Source organism: Sminthopsis crassicaudata, chromosome 5 (genome assembly GCF_048593235.1).
Source record: "Sminthopsis crassicaudata isolate SCR6 chromosome 5, ASM4859323v1, whole genome shotgun sequence".
NCBI classification, from domain to species: Eukaryota; Metazoa; Chordata; class Mammalia; order Dasyuromorphia; family Dasyuridae; genus Sminthopsis; species Sminthopsis crassicaudata.
This window is the reverse complement of record NC_133621.1, coordinates 119,144,929-119,167,346: the sequence shown is the minus strand read 5'-3', so window position 1 is coordinate 119,167,346 and position 22,418 is coordinate 119,144,929. Positions and strand designations below refer to the sequence as shown.

Sequence of the window (22,418 nt, the reverse complement as noted above, 5' to 3'; positions counted from 1 at the left end):
TCATACCATATCACCCCCTTTCCCCTGCTTTAGAAACTCCAGTGGCTTATTATCTCCAGAAACAAATAGAAAGTTTTCTTTGGATTATAAAGCCCTTTATAAATCGGCTGTTCCCTATCTTTCTGCTCTTCTTATATTTTATTCCCCTCCTCATACTCTGCAGTGCAGTGACCCTGGTCATCCTTACTGTCTCTTGCTTGTGAACCCACCCCTAATTTGTCCCTTAGATATCTTGTTTATATCTATTTGTTTGCTTTAGATGGTAACCTTGAGATCAAGAACTGTTTTTCACTTTTCTTAGCAAAGTGTGCCTGGCACATAGTAGGTTCTTAATAAATGGCAGTTGATTAATTGAACAAATTTGTCCATTCATATGATTTGTTGCAGAAATCCATGTTTATTATCAAGCTATAATGTTATCTTTTATTGTTTTTATATGTAAAGCATTACCATTATTGTATACTTATGACATACTTCGTAATTATCCTTTTAAATTATATACATAATCCTAAATATTTTCTGTTCCTTCTTTAATCCTTCCATCTTTGCTACTGTTGAGAAAAGAGAGAGAAAGCTTATAGTTCAATTAGATTATATCTCTACAGTCAAACTGAAACTATATGGACTCTACTGCTATCTGAATCATTCCTCATAGGACGTTATTTTCCTTGCCTTTTGATAAGTTGTGAAATATAAACTTTCTCACACAATATGGCATTTTAATCTATTATGTTGTTATATACTTGTTGAAAATGATTCTGCTTTATCAGGCTTTATTCCCAGTACTTAACATGATACCTTGCACATAGTAGGTATGTTTTTGTTGTTTTAGTTCACATTATAATGGTGCTTATCAGAGAATATTTTGTGTAGATTATGTCCATTAAGTCAGAGGACCAATTATAAGTATACTTATATATACCCAAGCAGCTACTACAGTATATATAATTATAGGATTTTGGACTTGGAAGGGACATTAGAGATTATAATTTTTTTTAAGAGATAAGTCCAGAGATGTAAAATGCTATGTTCAATGCCATGTAGCTAGTAAAATGGTTAAGCTGTGACATTGACCCAGGTTCTCTAGAGCTAAGAGTCCTCTCCTTCTCCCATTTAAGTTCTACAAATCAGTTTGTGGGAAGACTAAGGACATGGTGTCCAGTGAGAAACAATGGTTGGAAGAAATACTGGGAGAAATCACTTTGCAAAGTTTTGTTTATTGATTTAGAAGTTAAATATTTGACATTTCTAGTAAGTGCTTTTCTTGGTTATAAGAGTACTGAAGTAACTGGAGCTACAATAGCCTAACTATTAGTATCTAGGTGGTATAGTGGTTAAAGTGTCTAGATCTTGAGTCAAGAAAACTCAATCTTAAGTTCAAATTTAGCCTCAAAACATTATTAATTTTGTGACCCTGGGCAAGTTACTCAATTCTGTTTTTCTTTAGTGTTCTCATCTTTAAAATGAAGTGGAGAATAAAATGGTAAAGTATTCTAGTAATTTTGCCAAGAAAACTCCAAATAGACTTTTTATGACCCTGCTTGGTCATGAACTGGACACGACTGAAAATTACTGAACAACTATAGTCTAGTGTTTGGCATTCTTGCTAAGTTGTGCAAACATACTTTTATCTAAGATAGAATGAGAATTAGAAATCCTATATTGACTATAATTTTATTTGTACTACTACTACTTTTAACTTTATTCAATATTATGTTTTATAAATGAAAGAAGTAAAAGATTCAGTTAGAGATTACCATTTGTCTCCCAGTTATGCAAAAAAAACCAAACCAAAACAAAACAAAACAAAAAACCCTCAGCAGCATCTTCTGGTTCAAATGAGATATCTTGGTTTTCTCATTTGATGCACTAATTATCCTCTCCTTGCAGTGCAATGTTAAGCTAATTAGCTCAACACTATCATCCAGTTGTCAAATCAGCAAGTAGTTCAATTAATCTTATCTCTGCCACCCAATACCTTTCCATAAAAGTGAACAATGGCTGGTTATTTCATTTCATCAATATTGTGTCACAGTGACTGATCTAAACTGAAGAGTTTCTGAGTTTAAAGAATGCAAGATTCTGTTTTTTGAAAACTGGCTTGCTAACCAAAATTAATAATGACCATATGTATTTCTTTAACTAATGAACTATACCTACAAAATGGAAATGTTGATAATTATATTAATTTTCAATATCTTACAAGATAAGTCATTATTTTTGTATATTTAAATAAAAATAAATAATAATTTTCTGCAATACTCAGAATAAAATTCCGAACATTTACATGGTGTAATTAAAATGTTTTGTATTGTTTTGAAATTATATAAGATCATAAATTTAAGACCTGGAAATGACTTTAGAAGTCATTGAATTCAACTCTTTCATTTTACAAAAAAGAATAAAAATAACTCAGAGGGTTCTGATTCACCTACTGTTTGTTTATATATATATATATATATATATATATATATATATATATATATATATATATCTCAAATGTGTATCTTTGTATGTGCATATGTGTGTGTATATAAATTGAATATAAATTCAGGTATTCATGACGCCAAGGCTAGTGCCCTATCCACTACCCTACCTCATTCTTAATTTTGTAACATAGAAGCATCTGGGAAAATCTCATTTGATTAGGAATACAGAGACCCAGATTCTGCTTTTACTCTCTCACTATGAGTGAAAGGAGCTCTTGTGACCTCAGAAAACTTGGATTCAAATTCAAATTCAACTCTGCTACTGTCAGGCATTGTATGTAATGTCAAGTTACTCAACTTCTCTGATCCTTTTTGCTTTTCTATAAAATGGGCATGATGATACTTTGTAGAGGGATGAAACTGAAAAGGTGTACTTGAATCAGATAGCAGAGCTCTTAAGGCTAATTACTTATTAGACCATGAGATAATGATTTTATAAGCATATATTTAGATAATATGGTAATGTCATGGCTCTCCTCACCATTGGTATTTGCTGAATGCTTGGTGGTGAGGTAATCATAGGCTGAGGGAGAGAGGTCAGGGTCACTTGGCTGCAGAACAAGGAGGAAAGAGGCTTGAGGATACAGATTCCAGAGTCCAGGGTACATCTTTTTCAAGCCACATGGCAACTTGCCTGCCTCCTTCACTTCTCCCGGTAAAGACCAAAGATTTTGACTGATCTGGGTGATCCTGAGGCCCTCCAGAATAAAAGCCTGGACTTTACAATACTTGTACTACACATCCTCTAGAAGTGAGAAATTCAAATGGAATGATTCTGTATCTTTTGTTGAAGAAGAAGGTAAGGAAAAGAATAAGCATTTATTAAGTTCTCACTATGAGCCAGGAACTGTGCTGAGTATTTTACAAATACCATCTCATTATAAAATCTTATATACATGTAAGTAGTTATCCTCATTATTATCATTATTATTACTACTATTATGACTTCAAATAAGAAGCTTTGGGGTTAGATGATCTGAAAGGTCCCTTCTAACCCTAACTTTCTATTAACAACATTTTATTGACTAATTTAAATTGGAAATATACTTATAAGCTAAAATGAATCTAAAGATACACATTTTTTTTTTCCTGGAAGCATTAAGAATTAAAATTATATTTGTAAGAATTATTTTATTCTACTTTTAACTTCATTTCTTGTATGATAACTTAATAGAATGTTTGTTTTATTTAGGCTGGTATCAAGTGTGCAAATAGAATTATATAGCACAAAGAAGTTATATCTGAAGCTTAGAATAATGCTTTGAAGTTTACATGATATATTACAAATGTTATGCCATTCAGTCCTTACAGCCGCAGATGTTATCGCCATTTTACAGATAAGGGTCAGATTCAGAGAGGTTAAGTGACTTGCTTGTTATTGAGTTTTTTTCCCTTCATGCCTAAATCTTTGTGATCCCATTTGGGGTTTTCTTGGTCCTGATACTGGAAAGTGATTTGCCATTTCCTTCTCCGGCTCATTTTACAGATGAGGAAACTGAGGTAATAAGGATTAAGTGACTTGCCTGGGAAGATGAGTTTTTCTGACTCCAGATCCAACACTGAATCCACTGTTCTACTCAGCTGACCTGTAGGGACTCACTAGGGATTGTTATGGTTTGTGCTACTAGGGACTAAATAAATAGTATTATAGCTAGAGATTCAGTTCTTAGAATGTTGGATTTGGAGTCAAGATCTGAGTTCAAATTAGGGTTTAGATAACTAACTGTGTGATCCAGGGAAAGTCACTTAACTTCTATTTGCCTCAGTTTCTTCATCTATAAAGAAAAGCTGGATGGTGCAGTGAATAGAGTTCTAAGCCTGGAGTCAGGAAGACCTGAATTCAAATCCAGAAAGAATGAGTTCAAATCTAGCCTCTAACACTTCCTGACTGTGACCCTGGGCAAGTTATTTCCTGGTTTGCTTCAGTTTCTTTAGCTATAAAATAAGCTGAAAAAAGAAATGGCAAACCATTCCAGTGTCTTGGCTAAGAAAACCTCAAATGGGGTCATGAAGAATCAGACATGACACAAACAACACAACAACAATCCATATGAAATGGAATTGTCATCCTCATTTCATAGATTTGTCCAAAGCAATAAGTGAGTAGTTTGAGATTAATGAAGGAGTTTAATTCAAATATATATTTTCCAGTTCAGATCAGTTTATGAGGTAACAGGGATGTGCCTGGCACATAGTAGGTGCTATATAAATGTTAGCTATTATGTCTTAAACTCTCTACTTCGGATAAAATATTTTCCAGAAGAACAAGTAGGTATGATACCTCAAGATCCTATGGTGTTTAAACTCATGACTTATTAGAAAAAGCATTTGCCATAGAAAAGAGTAAATATTCCAACCTCAATAGTGGGGTTCAATGCACATGATCCAGAGTCAAAATAGTCTCATGTCAAATGCTGGGGGATAAAACCACTTGTAATTTCTCCCCCAGGTATGCTGGTGAGTGAATATATGAACCACAGGAAAGGCTCAAGTCTTTAGATTTGAAAGTAGGCTAGATAAAAACGGATACCAAGAAGGCATGAAGAGAAGTAGGAATTCATTATAGCTAATTGTATGTTGGCTAAGACTCCCGTTATTTGAGTGAGTATCAGACTAATGGGTAGTGGTCCTTCCTTACCTGATGATGAGCAGGGGACAACAGAGATGAGACTATTGGAATCAGAGATGGCATATTGTCCATCTGTGAATAAAATGTATGTGAACCAGGCCTGGTCACAGGATCAGAGTGTAGAATGAGTTGCAACAGCATATGTATGGTTGGTAATGTGACTGGTAGCTACTTCAGAGCCTATGCATTGACTTCCTCAGAGCCTGGGATAACTATTCTTTCATTATTTCATTTCTCTTTCCCCTCTCTGACAGGTAGAGAAAGGGCTTTAGGTATAAAGTGGAATCTAGTAAGAAGGAAGGGAAGCCATCATAGTCCACTATTAGAAATCTTAATATTTTTTAAATCATAGCTGTATATTTATGGTATTTGAAATTGCATATTCAAGTTATTTTTTTTTGTCCAAAGCAATAAGTGAGTAGTTTGAGATTGATGAAGGAGTTTAATCCAAATATATATTTTCCAGTTCAGACCAGTTTATGGGGTAACAAGCTATTGAAAAATAGAACTGCAATTTTAGTGATATTTACTCATCAATTCCCTTGCTACCATCAAAGTCTCTGCCAGCACACATACCCCAAGTTAAGCTCCAATTTTTCAATTTTGAGTCCATGAACAGCAGAGCTCAACTTTGCCCTTTCCCCAGAGGAGCTGATGATATAAGAAGGCTAATGATTGTTCTTCCTGAAAAGAAAGCTTCCTTGCTATAGTGAGTAGTGTTTAGCTAGAAAAAGCAAAAACAGAGGAAAGTGGAACAAAATACTGGCATATGTACATGAGTCTATAAGAAGCCTTAAGGAAAGTGCTCAATTGAGGCCAGTCCTATCCCCCCAAAAGTTACTTGCGACTGGATCTGTTGAAAAATGAATTCCCCAGTCTGGGAGAAAAGTGAGATAACTTTGAGTTCCTTACTTATGGTATCCACCATCCAAGAAGAGTGAGTCAGAAAATGAGTAACAGGTAAGTAGAAAAAAATCCAAAAAAAATCCTGAATTTTCTAAAGATGTCATAAGGAAGAAAACATTAAAAAACCTTGAGCACAAGCAGAAAAATAAAAAAGGAAGATGTTAATAACAGATGATTTCTAGAATTATGAATAAGTCCAAACATTTCTGAATTAATATTTCAAAGCAAAGAAAGTCAGTGCTTGAAGAGAGAGAGAGGACCCTCTGTTTTCCAAAGAAAGCATGAAACCACAGTAAGAGGTTTCTGAGAGATACAAGATATTATTTCCAAATTCCTAACAACTATTAATCTTTGGGATTTCAGAACAAGAAAGAATTCCCAGGAACTCTAAGGGCCCTGAAATCATAAGATATTGATATTTTCTATAATATTTCATTCATGTGTTTTAAAATAATAAGTTAACATAATAATAAACAGTGAATCTGTGGGACTTATTTTGCTTTGTTATAGGGTTTTCCTTATTTTCTAGGCAGTCTGTGATTCTTTGGAGTCTCTCGTTTTTTATTTCTGACATATTTTCCAATATCTTTCTTTTTTTTCCTGGTCAGCTTTTTTTCTATTCACTTCTGTATTTGAGTCACCAAGTTATCAAATTATATGCTGATTTAATTTCAAGGGTATTATTGAGTTTTTCATGGAATTTCTTTATCTCCTTCAACAGATATTGACATAAATGCTACAATTATTTCTATGGTATTACTACAATTTAAAATTATCAGATGTCCATGAGATGATGTTTTTTACTGCCTTTGGGTAGTTGATAAAACCAACTCTGCATCTCCTTTATTTATCTTTTTAAGGAAAAATCTATGAGTCATTCTCCTGTTTAGCTGTGACTTCATTTTGAATTTGTTTCATTAATGCTGAGAATGTTAAAATCAATATGATCCAGTTTTCCCAGTAATATGTCTATCTATTTGTTATTGGACAAGGACTTCACTCCAAGTACAAAATCTTACATTCAAGTATGCTAATCCTGTCTTCTTCAATTTCTTGGCTTGACATTTTTTCTCCTCCTTTACTTTTATAAACTCAGCCTACAAACAATCAATCAAGTATTTATTAAGTGCCTACTATCCAGTGGAGTGCGGCAATACAAGTACAAAAAATAAAATTTTAAGAATCTCACATTCTAATAAGCTTGATAATATGTGTAAATTTATATTAAAAATGCATGCACACATACAAACATAAACATGCACACATATAAAATATATATATATTAACATATGCACATATGTACCTGCATATACACAACATAGATATGAAGTGACTAAATACAAATATATACAAAGTAAATGCAAGGTAGTATTGGAGGGAAGGAATTTGCAGCTGAAGGATAAATTTTATCCCTTTATGCAGAAGCTGGTGCTGGACTGTTTCTTTCTTTCTTTTTTTTTTTTTTCCTGAGGTAATTGGTGTTAAGTGACTTGCCCAGGATTACAAAATGGAAGTGTTAAGTGTTTGAGATCACATTTGAATTCAGATCCTCCTGACTTCAGGGCTGGTGCTCCATCCAATGTGCCATCCAGCTGCCCTTGGATTGTTTCTTAATAGAAAAGCATTCTGTGAAATAGAGGGGAAGAAGCAGTTCATTCCAGGAATGTGAAATGGCAAATTCAAAGACATATCAGCAAGATGGAGTGCATGTGTGAGAATCAGGGAGAAGGCCAATTTGTCTGGATTTTAGTGTGGGAAGACGAGTAATAATAATAATCCTGAAATGATAGGTTAGGATTTGGTTTTGTAAGATTTAAAAAGTAAGCAAACTATGAGAAATGGTTGGACATTTGGGTTTCCACAGTCATGAAAATCAAATTGGAGAAATGACACTTAAATTAGAAAACTAAAACTCACAAGTACATAAAATAATAATCAAGGGTAGAGTTTATCTTCCCCCAAAAGCATGTAAGCTCCTTGGGGGCAAGCACTGACTTTTTAATGAAGGGTGGTGGCTTGAGATTTGAAAAGAATCTTTTGTTCTTTGCCCTTAGCTCTCCTCTGTTAGCTTCCCCTTTTAGAAAGTAAGCTCCTTGGGATCAGTGACTGCTATGTAATTCATATTGTATAACTTCTGTAACATCCAATTAATGGTGAATCAGGGGAGGAACTTGTGCTTCAGGATAGGAAACAAAAAGCTGCCTTTGGAGTTTCACAGGTGTGTCTACTCACCTCAGCACCCATTCTTGCAAGAATGTAAAATAAATCTTTCTTGCGTTCATCAGTGAGTCATTGTAGTTCTTGGTAAGATATTTTGTTTCTTACAAAAAGAATTTATATTAAAAAGAGGCAGCTATGTGGTGCAATGGATAGAGCACTAGTCCTGGAGTCAGGAGGACCTAAATTTAAATCCAGCCTCAGACACTTCATAGTTGTATGATCCTGGCAAGTAACTTTAGTCTCTGTGTTAGTCTTTTTATCTGTAAAACAGGGATAAAAATAGCCCCTGCTATATAGGGTTTTATTACATAAAGAAAGATATTGTTTAAAAAGTGCTTAGCATAATGATTGGGACATAATAGGTATTTAATAAATATGTTTCCTTCTTTCCTCCTTTCTTAAAAGCAACATGGAATTGGTTGGAAAATCACAGATTTGTGCTTAAGAAAAATTACTTTGGCAGTAGCTTATAGAACGGACTGGAGTGGAGAAAGTCTGGAGGTCAAAAGACCAAATGCAATAGTCTTAGTAGTAGTTGACAGGGATCTGAACTAAAGCAATTGCTGCATGTCGGAGAGTAAGGGTCAAATATGAGAGATGTTGTGAAGATAGAAATGACAAGATTTTAAAATTTATTGGCTATGTGAAGTGAAGAATCCAGGAACTTGTGACTCTGGAAGGATAGAAATACCTCTGTCAGACAAAGGGATATTCAGAATGTGGGAAAGTTTGGGGAAGATATTACATTCCTTAATCTTTTTACCACTTATGGATTCACTGGGTTCAAACAATAGCAGATACTAAATTACTTCATAATACTTTCTTCTTTAAATAAGATGTATCTAAGTTTATAAAATACTCTTTAAGGACTAGGCTTCTCCCAAATAATATTGTCTTCTTGACTCCAGACCCAAACCACTATTCACTGTGCCACCTAGCTGATCTGCTAGATCAATTTAAAAAAAAAAAAAAAAAAAAAAAACAAACCCAAAGGATTTAGCCTAGAAAACATGTCAAACTAAAAGGGATACACTGATGTTTTCAAGTATATGGAGCACTGCCATATCAAATAAGGAATATTAATTGCTTTGTTTGGCTACTGAGGGCAAAAGAAACAGTTAGCATCAGGTGTGATATTGCATATATCTCATCATTGCTGCCACCATTGATAGATTGCATCTGGTACCAATATGGATGACTATCTGAGAGCAGAGGACCACTAGCTGTGTGGTGAACCCCAAGTCAGAAAAAGGAGTTCAAACTTCTCTGCAAATTAGCAGTAATGTTGGGTCCATGAATAACTCCTGCATTGTCAGGAAGGAAGGAAGGAAGGAAGGAAAGGAAGGGAAGGAAGGGAAGGAAGGGAAGGAAGGGAAGGAAGGGAAAGAAGGAAAACAGAACTCTTGTTTTCTATTCCTGATGAAACAAATCATCTACATGTGAGGATAAGAGGCAATTGTTAAAGTCTATTTTTAAGGTAAGGGCAAAGTATGATTTCTCCAGGGTTACATAGAACATTTTCTCTACAGTAATTTTCTGTTCTTGTTCCTCAGATGCTTGGTTGTTACATTGCAGTCTTGTTCCTCAGATACCTAGTTGCCATGTTCCAGCCTTCCTCAAATAGCATACCACTTATGTTTTCTTTTATGTTTCTAACAACTTTGACTCCCCAGGAAAGAAACCATGCTGCTGGGTTTTGTACAATTAAAAAAAAAAGTGAAACATAGCCTTTATATTAGCAGTTAAAGAGAATCATAGTTTTAGAGTTTGAAGAAATTTTAGAGATTATTTAATTTAAATCCCTCATTTTTTAGATAAGGAAACTGAGGTCCATAGAATTTCTGCCTACCTATAGGTAATAAGTACCAAGATTAACATTCAACCCCATGTTCTTTCTCTTCTAGTGCAGGAGCTAAAAGTTTCATAGAGAGATTTAGACTGAATGTAAGAAAAAGCTTCCTTATAATTAGAGAAATTTGAAAATGGAATCAGCTACCTCTGGAGATAGTGTGTTGTCTTTTATTGGAAAACTTAAACTGATGTCTGGATGAGCTCTTAAAGATTTTGTAGAAAGAAGTCTTGTTCAGTTATGGGTAGGACTAGGTGACCTCTGAGGGAATGATCCCTTCCAAGTCATAAATTCTTATCTTAAAAGGCTTTTAAAAGTTTTTTTTTTTTTTTTTTTTTGGGGGGGGGGAAACGTGATGATAAGGACATTATTGATATTTCAGTATCCTCTCCTGCCTGAGCAAAGTAAGTTTCTAGTCTATTCCAGCTTATCATATGATACATTCTCAATCAAAAAAGAACCATATTCCAATAGAATAAGGTCACGTATATAGAAGAGCTGGCTAGAGAAGAATGCTTTGGTAAGGAAAGTTACAGGTATGGTGGATAGAGCCATAGCTCAGGCAAAAACCACACACTAGGTACTTAATACATTTAATTGATTGATGGATTGAGAGAAATGGCATCTTTTTCTAGAAACAATGGTCATCTTGATTGGATTACTGTTACCAAAGCAAAATTTGGTGGGAATGGAGGTGGCATGGATAACTGGGTTTGCATGGGTGGGTATGCAGAGATGGTATGTTAGGAAGATAGAGTGAAATATAGTTGAATATCTAGCACCAGTTATATATAATGCTGTTCAATAGTTCTTCATCATGTTCAGCTCTTTACTATCTCATTTGAGGTTTCTGGATAAATTGGAATGGTTTGACATTTTCTTCTCTAGCTCATTTTACAAATGAGGAAACTGAGGCAAACCTGGTTAAGTGATTTATCCAGAGTCACACAGCTAGTAAGAATCTGACACTATATTAGGATTCTGGAAGACGAGTCTCCTTGACTCCAGACCTGGCATTTTATCTATTACACCACCTAGGTGCCCACTATGGTATTAGAGTAGCAATTTTGGTAGCAATAGCATGTCAGGAAGATGTCCAGGTTAAATATTTATATCATTATCAATCTGAAAGGCAACCCAGTCTATTAGTAGACATCTTTACATATTGCTTAAAATCTGTTTCTATTGAATCTTATTTGATTTCATTTACTAGTGTTCAAGCCTGTCAAGAAAGTTTTAGATCCTGACTCTGTCATCCCTCTGAACTTTGTGTTATTTGCGGATTTGTTAAGCTTGCCATCTATGTCTTTATTCAAATCATCAATAAAACTGTGAAACACTTCAGGTAATTATAATGTTTCACTAGAAACTTAACTTCATGAAAACATTGAACCATTAATGACTATTCCTTTGGGCTTTTCCATTGAATATGTTCCAAATCCATCTAAACATCTATTTTTTAGTATTTCCCAAGAAGACCATTACCCAATAAATAGTCACAACAATATCCAAGAGACTTTGTATAGCTAAGATCTATGGAAACTTCACCCAATTTTTCCTTATTTGCTTTCCAATATCGTAACACAAAAGAAATAAGTTTACTTTGATTTAAAAAAAGTGCTAAATCTTTGAGGGCAGAGACTGGTATTCTTGTTATTTCCTTGCATAGCCCCAGAAGTGCCTAGCACAATGCCTGGCACATATTAGATATTTAATAGATCTTTGATGAATTCAGAGTACTACACAAATTTGAAATTTAAATATTTATTGAATTTTACTTTCATAACATGTCTCACAAATGTCCCCTTTTCTTCTCTGACACTGCCACCAACATTATGTGGGATCTTATAACCTTATGCCTTATCTATTACAATAGCCACTGGTTGCTCTCCCTGTCATCAGTCTCTCTCCATTCCATAACATTCTCTATTTAGTTAAGTGATTTTCCCAAAGTGCAAAGTCTTACCATGTCAATCCTCTCCTCAATAAAAATCTAGTGACTCCTTGACATTTCTTAGAAAAAATGTAAAATCTCTGCTCAATATTTCAAATCTCTTCATAATCTAGTCTTCCTTACCTTCCTAGTTTTCTTATACCTTATATGCCCTTACCCCCCAACTCTTTGTGCTCCAGTGACATCCTTATTGTTCCTTACAAAAATCACTCAATCTTTTGACGCTGAACATATTTACTTGCTGGCAGTCTTTTATGCTTGGAATGCACTTTCTCCTCATCTCCACCTCTTGGCTTCCATAACTTCTTTCAAAGTTCCAGCTAAAATTCTATATATGGGAATCTTTTCCTTATCCCCTTTAATGCTAGTATCTTCCCTCTGTGGATTATTTCTTCCTTTCTTTTCTCAATAGTATTTATTTTTTCCCAATACACATAAAATAACTTTGGCATTCATTTTTGTAAGACTGTGTACTATTTTTTCCCTTGCTTTCTTACCTTCTCCCTTCCCAAGACAACAGGCAATCTGATATAGGTTAAACATGTGCAATCCTTTTAAATATATTTCCACATTTGTCATGTTGTGTAAAAAAAATCAGACAAAAAGGTAAGAAAAAACATGAGAAAGAAAAAGAAATAAATGAAAAAAGGTGAAATACTATACTTCAATTCACTTTTAGTTTTGATAGTTCTCTCGCTGAATGCAGATGGTATTTTCAAGTCTAATGGAATTGCCTTGAATCACCATATTGCTGACAAGAACCAAGTCTATCACGGTTGATCATCACATAAACTTGCTGTTACTGTGTAAAGGGTTCTCCTGGTTTTATTTGCTTCATTTAGCGTCAGTTCAAATAAATATTTCCAGGCTTTTCTAAGTTAGTCTGCTCATTTTTTCTTATGTAACAATAATACTCTATTATATTCATATGCCATAACTTATACAGCCGTTCCTCAATCGATGAGTTTTCCCTCAGTATCCAGTTCCTTGCCACTTCTCTAGATTATTTCAAATTTATCCTTGATGTGGCTTATTTGCACATAGCTATTTTCATGTTGTCTCTCTCCCTATTATATTGGGAGTTCCTCAAGTTCCTGTCTTTTTTTGTCTTTCTTTGTACTTAGTAAAAATTCCTGGCACATAGTAAGCAATTAATAAATGTTTATTGACTAACAATAAAATTAAATAATAAAATACATTACAAATAATAGAAGGCAAAGATTAGATTAGGCATAAGTTCTCCCCTTTTCAAACTTACTCTTCAGAAGAGAAAAAACACACATTCACATTTAAGTATAATATTTTAGCACAAAACTTTGAAATGAAACTGATTACTTCATCAATAGCTTTAAGCCAATCCCTCTAAACTGATTGTCTTTATTTCAACACAATTTCTAGAACAAGTCTTTAGGGATCACTTGTGAAGCATTAAAATTGATGTAGTAATAAAAGAATCAAATTGACATGTATTCCTTAGAGCAATTCTGTCCAGCATTTCTTCTCATAAAAAAGTTTGAGTCTGTCAAATGTATTTCCTCAAAAATATCATTCACATGACTAATTCTATCAATCAACCTGTATTTACATGTCAATTCAGGCTTGAAAAAAAATAAATATTTTCTCAATTATTTTACAGTCTAATAGAACTGATATTGTTCAAGTGCAGTCATTCTGAAAAGCTACATGGTCTAATAGATTGGGCCAAAGGTATAGACTCCTTTTCCTAGTGTTGCTATGTAATCTTAAAATAAATCCTTAATCCTTACTAATCTCTGTTTGTTAATCTCTTAAAATGTATGAGAATATTTTCAGTCAAAATTATAAAGAAGAAACTTAGTCCCAAACAAAGACTATGAGAAAACAGTGCCTACCCATCCTCATTTTTTTTTTGAAGTAGGAGGAGAATCTATGTGCATATATTGTCAGATGACATTGATTTTGTTGTTGTTGTTTGATTTTGCTGGGGTTATTTCCCCTTTTCTTCTTTTTTCTTAAAAAAAATTTTATATGGGATATTTTTCTGGGAGCAAAGAGGAGAGTGACTTAGAGACATTTTAATCATATAAAAATGAAATATATCAATTAATATTTATTTTGAAATTGATTTTGCCATATAAAATGATTTCTAAAGGATTGAAACATTTCTGAAAGACTGAGAAATTTGAAAGAAAGCTTATTTGTATACATGATGTATTAGTATTATTGGAAGTTTGTCTATTTAATCCTAAAGGCTAATGCTGGTAGTCAAAATATTGCTAGAAAATGGTAGCTAGTCTTTTGTAATAATACTTTAGGCATATCATAATCTGTGTTTTTATGGTTTTGTGATTATATTTATTATAATGATTTTTGGGAGAAATGAAAAATTGGATATGTTCTTGTATGGAAAAAGTCTGAAACAATACATTGAAAAGATCACTGGATTTTTAAATCAGATTACCTGGGTACATGTCCTATCTTTGCTGCTTTTTGTCTGTAATCTTGGCTAAATAATTTTGTCTTTATGGGCCTCAGTTTCATAAATCATAAATCAAGGGTTTTTGACTCACTGCAATGTCTTGGAATCAGTCTCTCACTATGAGAGACTGGTGAGACTTTGTGTGTGAAGTAGAGATGCAGGATCCATAACAAGATATGTAATTTTTTTAGACATAGCCAATGTAGAAATTTGTTTTGCTTGACTATGCACATTTTTATAAAGTCTTGTTTTTTTCAGTGAGAGGGAAAGAAAATAAACTTTATGTTCCATAAAAATAAAGTTTAATTTTTGAATCACCTGCCATAGAGATAGAGGATTGTGGGAAGCTGACAGAATGATGCCAGACATTACCTGATTCTACCAAGTTTCCAAGTCCCCTCAAATAGTTGAAAATAATTAGCTTTTTCAAAGTAGATTTTAGAGTAAAAGAAAAATTAAAAGTTTAAGTAAAAGTCATCCAGCATAAAACAACTTGGGAAGTTGTTAGGAAACATCTCCTGGGGAGGAGGATCTGGTCCAGGTCTATACTGCCAAGTCAACAGACAACAAACACTATGGCAGCCTTATTTTTGGAAACTTTTACCCCAAGGAGGTTGGTGACTAATCAGAAGGAAATTGTGGAGGAAGTGTAAAACTTCTGCTGGGGCTGAATGCAAAGCCCTGGCTTGTTGACCATATCTTGTTCCAGGTTTTGGCTGTAGGTGAGGAGGAGCATGGACACTCATCTGAGTTTGGCCGGATAGTGGGAGTAGGGATTCCACTGATTATGGTCACTGGCAGAAGAGCAAAATCCCTGGTTTCAATTCCAGGATAGAGCACCAAGGAGATGCAGCTGCCTGAGGAAGCACGGGCAGTCAGAACATTTGTAATGGTAGTGGGGCTGGGGGCCCTGATAGTTCTCAGGGCCAAACAGGAATACCTGAGGACAACCATAGAATATAAAAGCAGTGATCACACCTGACCTTCAACTGTATAACATTGGAAGAACAAAAAAGTAAAAGACACTCAGATACAACTCAGAAAACAACAGCACAAAAACTCTGAAGCCTGAAATATTATCCCCTCAAACCTAGAAAGCAGAGTCTGCTCCTAACATAGAGTTAACAGTCAAGAAGATGTCAATTTAAAAATTAGTTAAAAAAAGAAAGAAAGAAAGAAAGAACCCAACCAAAGATAGTTAATATGGTTCTAGAGAAGTTCAGAAGAAGACAAAACAACTACTTGTAAAGCTACAAAGCTGTTTCACATCTTGTAGGTCAAAGAGAAAAGATTATAAGTAACTAGAAAGATTCAATTTAAATATTGTAAAGTTATAGTCATGACAACACAAGAATTGATACCTTCTACCTTAAAAGTCCGAAGGGCATATGATTTTCTGAAGAACAAAGAAGCTGAATTTGCAGCCAAGAATAAACTACTCAGCACAGCTGAGTGTAATTCTGAAAAGAAAAAAAAAATTAATTAAAAGACTTTCAGGTATTTTATTTTATTTTATTTTTTTTGCTGAGGCATTTGGGATTAAGTGACTTGCCCAGGGTCGCACAGCTAGGACACATTAAGTTTCTGAGGCCACATTTGAACTCAGGTTCTCCTGACTTCAGGGCTGGTACCATCTAGCTACTCCAAGCTATTCTTGAGAAAAGAAAACTTGAGCTACAAGAATTAGGAGAAACATATCAAGATAAACATAAAAGACTACTTAGGGATTTCATAAAGTTAAACTGTTTACTTCTTATACAGGAAAATAATAGTTGTAGCTCTTAAGAATGTTATCATTTCCAGGGTAGTTTAAAAGAATATACATAGGTAGAAGTTTGTGATTGAGTTGATTATGATTGGATGAGTCCAAAAAATAAAATTTGGTAGGGAGAAGTAAATAGAGTAAATTATCTCCTACAAAAGAAGCATGCACAAAGGAGCTGTTACAGTGGAGGGAAGGTGAGGAAGCAGGAAAAGTAGTGTGGAAACCTTATCCTCATAAGAATTGGGTTAAAGATGGAATGACATATACTACCACTATGGTATAATATGTTTTTAATTTAAAGAGAAGGGAACTTCCAGCCAAGATGGCAGCATGGAGGCAGACAGCTGCTTGAGCTCCACGTTTTCTCTCAGGATTTAATTCATGACAAGCCTCAGAGTTAATGCTTGACCTGAAAAAAAAAACCCACAAATAATCACCAACAGAAGACATCCTTGAGGTCTGTGTTTGCTCAGGGGAGGGGACAAACAGACTGGGCTCAGACTGAGGGCAGGCAGCAAGAGTGAGACAGGCAGCTCACACAGCTCAGACCAGAGGGGGGGAGGGGTACGATCTCTTCTGCTTCTGCAAAAAGACTTTTACCCCAGTGTGGATGTTTTGTTTGGCAGCAAGCCAGGAGCAGCAGAGAAGGTGTAGACACCTGAAGTGAAGAATAAAACCCCGGAAAGCTAGCGTCTCTCAGGATCCAGCCACCCCCACCCTCACCCGGAGTGACTCAGCACTTTCTCAGAGCCTCAGAGCCCAGATGCAGTACAGCCATCTCTGTCCTGTTAGTGGCTCACTACTATCTTCTGTAGTCTGTAGAGAAAGCCCGTTAACACCATTCAGCCCCATCCCCCCGAGAAACAGACCAATTGATTCTCTTGTCAATTTGTTTTCTTCAATTCCGCTCTGACAAAATGAACAAAAAATTTAAAAGGGCTCTAACCATTGACAGCTTCTGTATGGAGAGAGAGCAGACTTCAAATACTGAGGAGACTAAAAGCAGATTGTCTCCAGAGGAATCCCCTAAGGGGGATATGAGCTGCTCCTCAATGCAAAAGACTCTCACAGAGGAAATCAAAAAGGCTCTCACAAGAGAGCTAGAAGAAAAATGAGAAAAGGGAAGGGTAGCTTGGCAAGAGAGTCTGGAGAAATTATCCAGAGTGGATAAAGAGACCAAATCATTGAGAAATAAAATTAGTGAGTTGGAAAAAGAAAACAGCTCTTTAAAAAATAAAATGCATGAAATGGAAAAAAAAATTCCATAGAAGAAAAAAACTCACTTAAAAACTCAACTGGACAATTACAAAAAGATATAAAAAAGTGAGTGAAGAAAATACATCATTGAAAATTAGACTCAAACAAGTAGAAATGAATGACTCAAGGAGAAACCAAGAAGTAGTCAAGCAAAACCAGAGAAATGAAACAATTGAAATGAATGTCAAGTACCTTATTGGAAAGACAACAGAACTGGAATACAGATCCAGGAGAGACAATTTGAGAATAATCGGACTCCCTGAAAAAAATGAGAGGAAAAAAAGAGCCTGGACACTATTTTCCAGGAAATTATCAAAGAGAACTGCCCAGATGTTTAGGAAACAAAGTAGACATTGAAAAAATTCATCAATAACCTACTGAAAGGAACCCTAAAATCAAAATGCCAAGAAATATAGTGGCCAAGTTCAAGAACCATTAGATGAAGGAAAAAATACTGGAAGCTGCTAGAAAAAAGCAATTCAGATATGGAGGAGCCACAATAAGGATAACCCAGGATCTAGCAGCGTCTACATAAAAGAACAAAGGGCCTGGAACATGATATTCTGAAAGGCTAAGAAACTTGGTATGCAGCCAAGAATAACTTACCCAGCAAAAATGAGCATCATTTTCCAGGGAAGAAGATGGACATTTAGCGAAATAAATGAATTCCATCTATTTTTGATGAAAAAACCAGACCTATACAAAATGTTTGGTCTTCAAATAAGGAACTCAAGAGATTTCAAAAAAAGTAAAAAGAAATCTTGAGAACTATATTTCTGCCATAAAGATAAGTAAAGAATATATGTATAATTTGTCCTAGAAACTAGAGGTGGAAAGGAAATTATATCATAAAAAAGGGTAAAGGGGTGGTACTATGTCTCATGAAGAGGGAAAAGTAACCTATTACATCTGAAAGAAAGAAAGGAGGGAGATTAACATAGTGTGAAACAATAAAAATATTCGATTTATGGTGAAACTTCTTCCACTTCATTGAAAAGTGAGAGGGAAGGAGTAAGCTAAGGGGAAGGCAATACAGAAATTGTGAGAAAAAGAGGTAAAATAGAAAGAGGCACTTAACGTGGGGGAGGGATACTAAAAAGGGAAGGCTGTTCAAAGCAAGTGGTGTTCACAAGTTTAATACTGGGTAGGGGGGTAAGAGGGAATGAAAGGAGAAAAGCATAAGCAGTGGTTAACAGGATTGTAAGCAATATAGAATTAGTCATTCTAACCATAAATGTGAATGGGGTAAAATCCCTCATAAAGAGGAAGCAGTTAGCAGATTGAATTAAAAGTCAGAATCCTACTATATGTTGTTTACAGGAAACACACCTGAAGCAGGGTGATACATTCAAACTAAAAGTAAAAGGGTGGAGCAGAATCTACTATGTTTCAAGCAAAGCCAAAAAAGCAGAGGTAGCCATCCTCATCTCAGATCAAGCAAAAACAAAAATTGATCTAATTAAAAGAGATAAGGAAGGGCATTATATCCTGCTAAAGGGTAGCATAGATAATGAAGCAGTATCAATATTAAACATATATGCACCAAGTGGTGCAGCATCTAAAAGAGAAATTAAGAGCATCTAAAAAGCATCTAAAAGAGAAATTAAGAGAGCTGCAAGAAGAAATAGACAGCAAAACTATAATAGTGGGAGATCTCAACCTTGCACTCTCAGAATTAGATAAATTAAACCACAAAATAAATAAGAAAGAAGTCAAAGAGGTAAATAGAATACTAGAAAAGTTTGATATGATAGATCTTTGGTGAAAGCTAAATGGAGACAGAAAGGAGTATACTTTCTTCTCAGCAGTTCATAGAACCTATACAAAAATTGATCACATACTAGGACATAAAAACCTCAAAAGCAAATGCAGTAAGGCAGAAATAGTAAATGCATCCTTTTTAGACCACAATGCAATTAAAATTACATTTAATAAAAAGCCAGGGGAAAATAGACCAAAATAATTGGAAACTAAATAATGATTTATACTAAAGAATGATTGGGTGAAACAGCAAATCATGGACATAATTAATAACTTCACCCAAGAAAATGACAATAATGAGACATCATACCAAAATGTGTGGGATATAGCCAAAGCAGTAATAAAGGGAAGTTTTATATCTCTAGAGGCCTACTTGCATAAAATAGAGAGAGGGTCAACGAATTGGGCTTACAACTAAAATTGCTAGAAAAGGAACAAATTAAAACCCCCCAAACACAAACCTTGAAATTCTAAAAATAAAAGGTGAGATTGAAAGTAAAAAAAAAAAAAAACTATTGAATTAATTAATAGAACTAAGAGTTGGTTCTATGAAAAAACCAACAAAATAGACAACCCTTAGTAAATCTGATTAAAAAAAGGAAAGAGAAAAAGTAAATTGTTAGTCTTGAAAATGATAAGGGAGAACTCACCACTAATGAAGAGGAAATTAGAAAAATAGGAGCTACTTTGCTCAACTTTATGCCAATAAATTTGATAACTTAAATGAAATAGAATAATACCTTCAAAAATACAGCTTGCCCAGATTAACAGAGGAAGAAGTATGTAGACTAAATAGTCCCATTTCAGAAAAAGAAATAGAACAAGCTATTAAACAACTTCCTAAGAAAAAATCCCCAGGATCAGATGGATTTATATGTGAATCCTACCAAACATTTAAAGAACAACTAACTCCAATGCTATATAAACTATTTGAAAAAATAGGGATTGAAGGAGTCCTACCAAATTCCTTTTATGACACAGACATGGTACTGATACCTAAACCAGGTAGATTGAAAACTGAGAAAGAAAACTATAGACCAATCTCCTTAATGAATATTGATGCTAAAATCTTAAATAAGATATTAGCAAAAAGACTTCAGAAAATCATCTCCAGGATAATACACTATGATCAAGTAGGATTTATACCAGGAATGCAGGGCTGGTTTAATATTAGGAAAACTATTAGTATAATTGACCATATTAACAATCAAATTAATAAAAACCATATGATCATCTCAATAGATGCAAAAAAAGCATTTGATAAAATCCAACATCCATTCCTACTAAAAACGCTTGAGAGTATAGGAATAAATGGACTATTCCTTAAAATAATAAGGAGCATATATTTAAAACCATCAGTAAACATCATATGTAATGGCGATAAACTGGAACCTTTCTCTGTAAGAGCAGGAGTGAAACAAGGTTGCCCACTATCACCATTACTATTCAATATAGTACTAGAAAAGCTAGCCTCGGCAATAAGAGCCAAGAAAGAGATTCAAGGAATTAGTGTATTAAATGAGGAAATCAAACTATCACTCTTTGCAGATGACATGATGGTATACTTAGAGAACCCCAAAGACTCTGCTAAAAAGCTATTAGAAATAATTCAGAACTTTAGCAAATTTTCAGGATACAAAATAAATCCACATAAATCCTTAGCATTTTTATACATTACCAACACAATCCAAGAGCAAGAGATACAAAGAGAAATTCCATTCAAAATAACTGTCGATAGTATATAATATTTGGGAATATATCTACCAGAGGAAAGTCAGGAATTATATGAGCAAAATTACGAAACATATGCCACAAAAATAAAGTCAGATTTAAATAATTGAAAAGACATTCAGTGCTCTTGGATAGGCCGAGTGAATATAATTAAGATGACAATACTCCCTAAACTAATCTATTTATTTAGTGCTATACCAATCAGACTTCCAAGAAACTATTTTAATGACCTAGAAAAAATAACAACATAATTCATATGGAACAACAAAAGGTTGAGAATTTCAAGGAAAATAATGAAAAAAAAAATGAAGGTGGTCTAGCTGTACCTGATCTAGAATTATATTATAAAGCAACAGTCACCAAAACCATTTGGTATTGACTAAGAAATAGACTAGTTGATCAATGGAATAGGTTAGGTTCACAGGGCAAGATAGTGAATAAAAATAGCAATCTAGTGTTTGACAAACCCAAAGAACCCAACTTTTGAGATAAGAATTCATTATTTGACAAAAACTGCCGGGAAAACTGGAATTTAGTATGGCAGAAACTAGGCATGGACCCACATTTAACACCACATAATAAGATAAGATCAAAATGGGTCCAAGATTTAGGCATAAAGAGCAAGATCATAAATAAATTAGAGGAACATAGGATAGTTTACCTCTCAGACTTGTGGAGGAGGAAGGAATTTGTGTCCAAAGGAGAACTAGAGATCATTATTGATCACAAAATAGAAAATTTTGATTACATCAAATTAAAAAGGTTTTGCACAAATAAAACTAATACAAACAAGATTAGAAGGGAAGTAACAAATTGGGAAAACATTTTTACAGTTAAAGGTTCTGATAAAGGCCTCATCTCCAAAATATACTGAGAATTTACTTTAATTTACAAGAAATCAAGTCATTCTCCAATTGATAAATGGTCAAAGAACATGAATAGATAATTTTCAGATGATGAAATTAAAACTATTTCCAGTCATGAAAGAGTGTTCTAAATCACTATTGATCAGAGAAATGCAAATTAAGACAACTCTGAGATACCACTACACACCTGTCAGATTGGCTAAGATGATAGGAACAAATAATGATGAATGTTTGAAGGGGCTATGGGGAAACTGGGACACTGATGCATTTTGGTGGAGTTGTAAATGAATCCAACCATTCTGGAGAGCAATCTGGAATTATGCCCAAAAAAGGTATCAAAATGTGCATACCCTTTGATCCAGCAGTGCTACTACTGGGCTTATATCCCAAGGAAATACTAAAGAAGGGAAAGGGACCTGTATGTGCCAAAATGTTTGTGGCAGCCCTTTTTGTAATGGCTAGAAACTGGAAAATGAATGGATGTCCATCAATTGGAGAATGATTGGGTAAATTATGGTATATGAATGTTATGG

At 34.4% G+C, this 22,418-nt stretch overlaps 1 long non-coding RNA gene across 1 annotated transcript in view; it reads left to right on the top strand.

Annotated features, from left to right (window-relative positions):
* Positions 1-3,118: 3,118 nt before the first annotated feature.
* Positions 3,119-22,418, top strand: part of LOC141542473 (uncharacterized) — a 287,962-nt gene continuing 268,662 nt past the window's right edge. The window contains exon 1 of the long non-coding RNA XR_012482171.1: positions 3,119-3,288. This is a non-coding gene — a long non-coding RNA (uncharacterized LOC141542473). The remainder of the gene's footprint in view (positions 3,289-22,418) is intronic.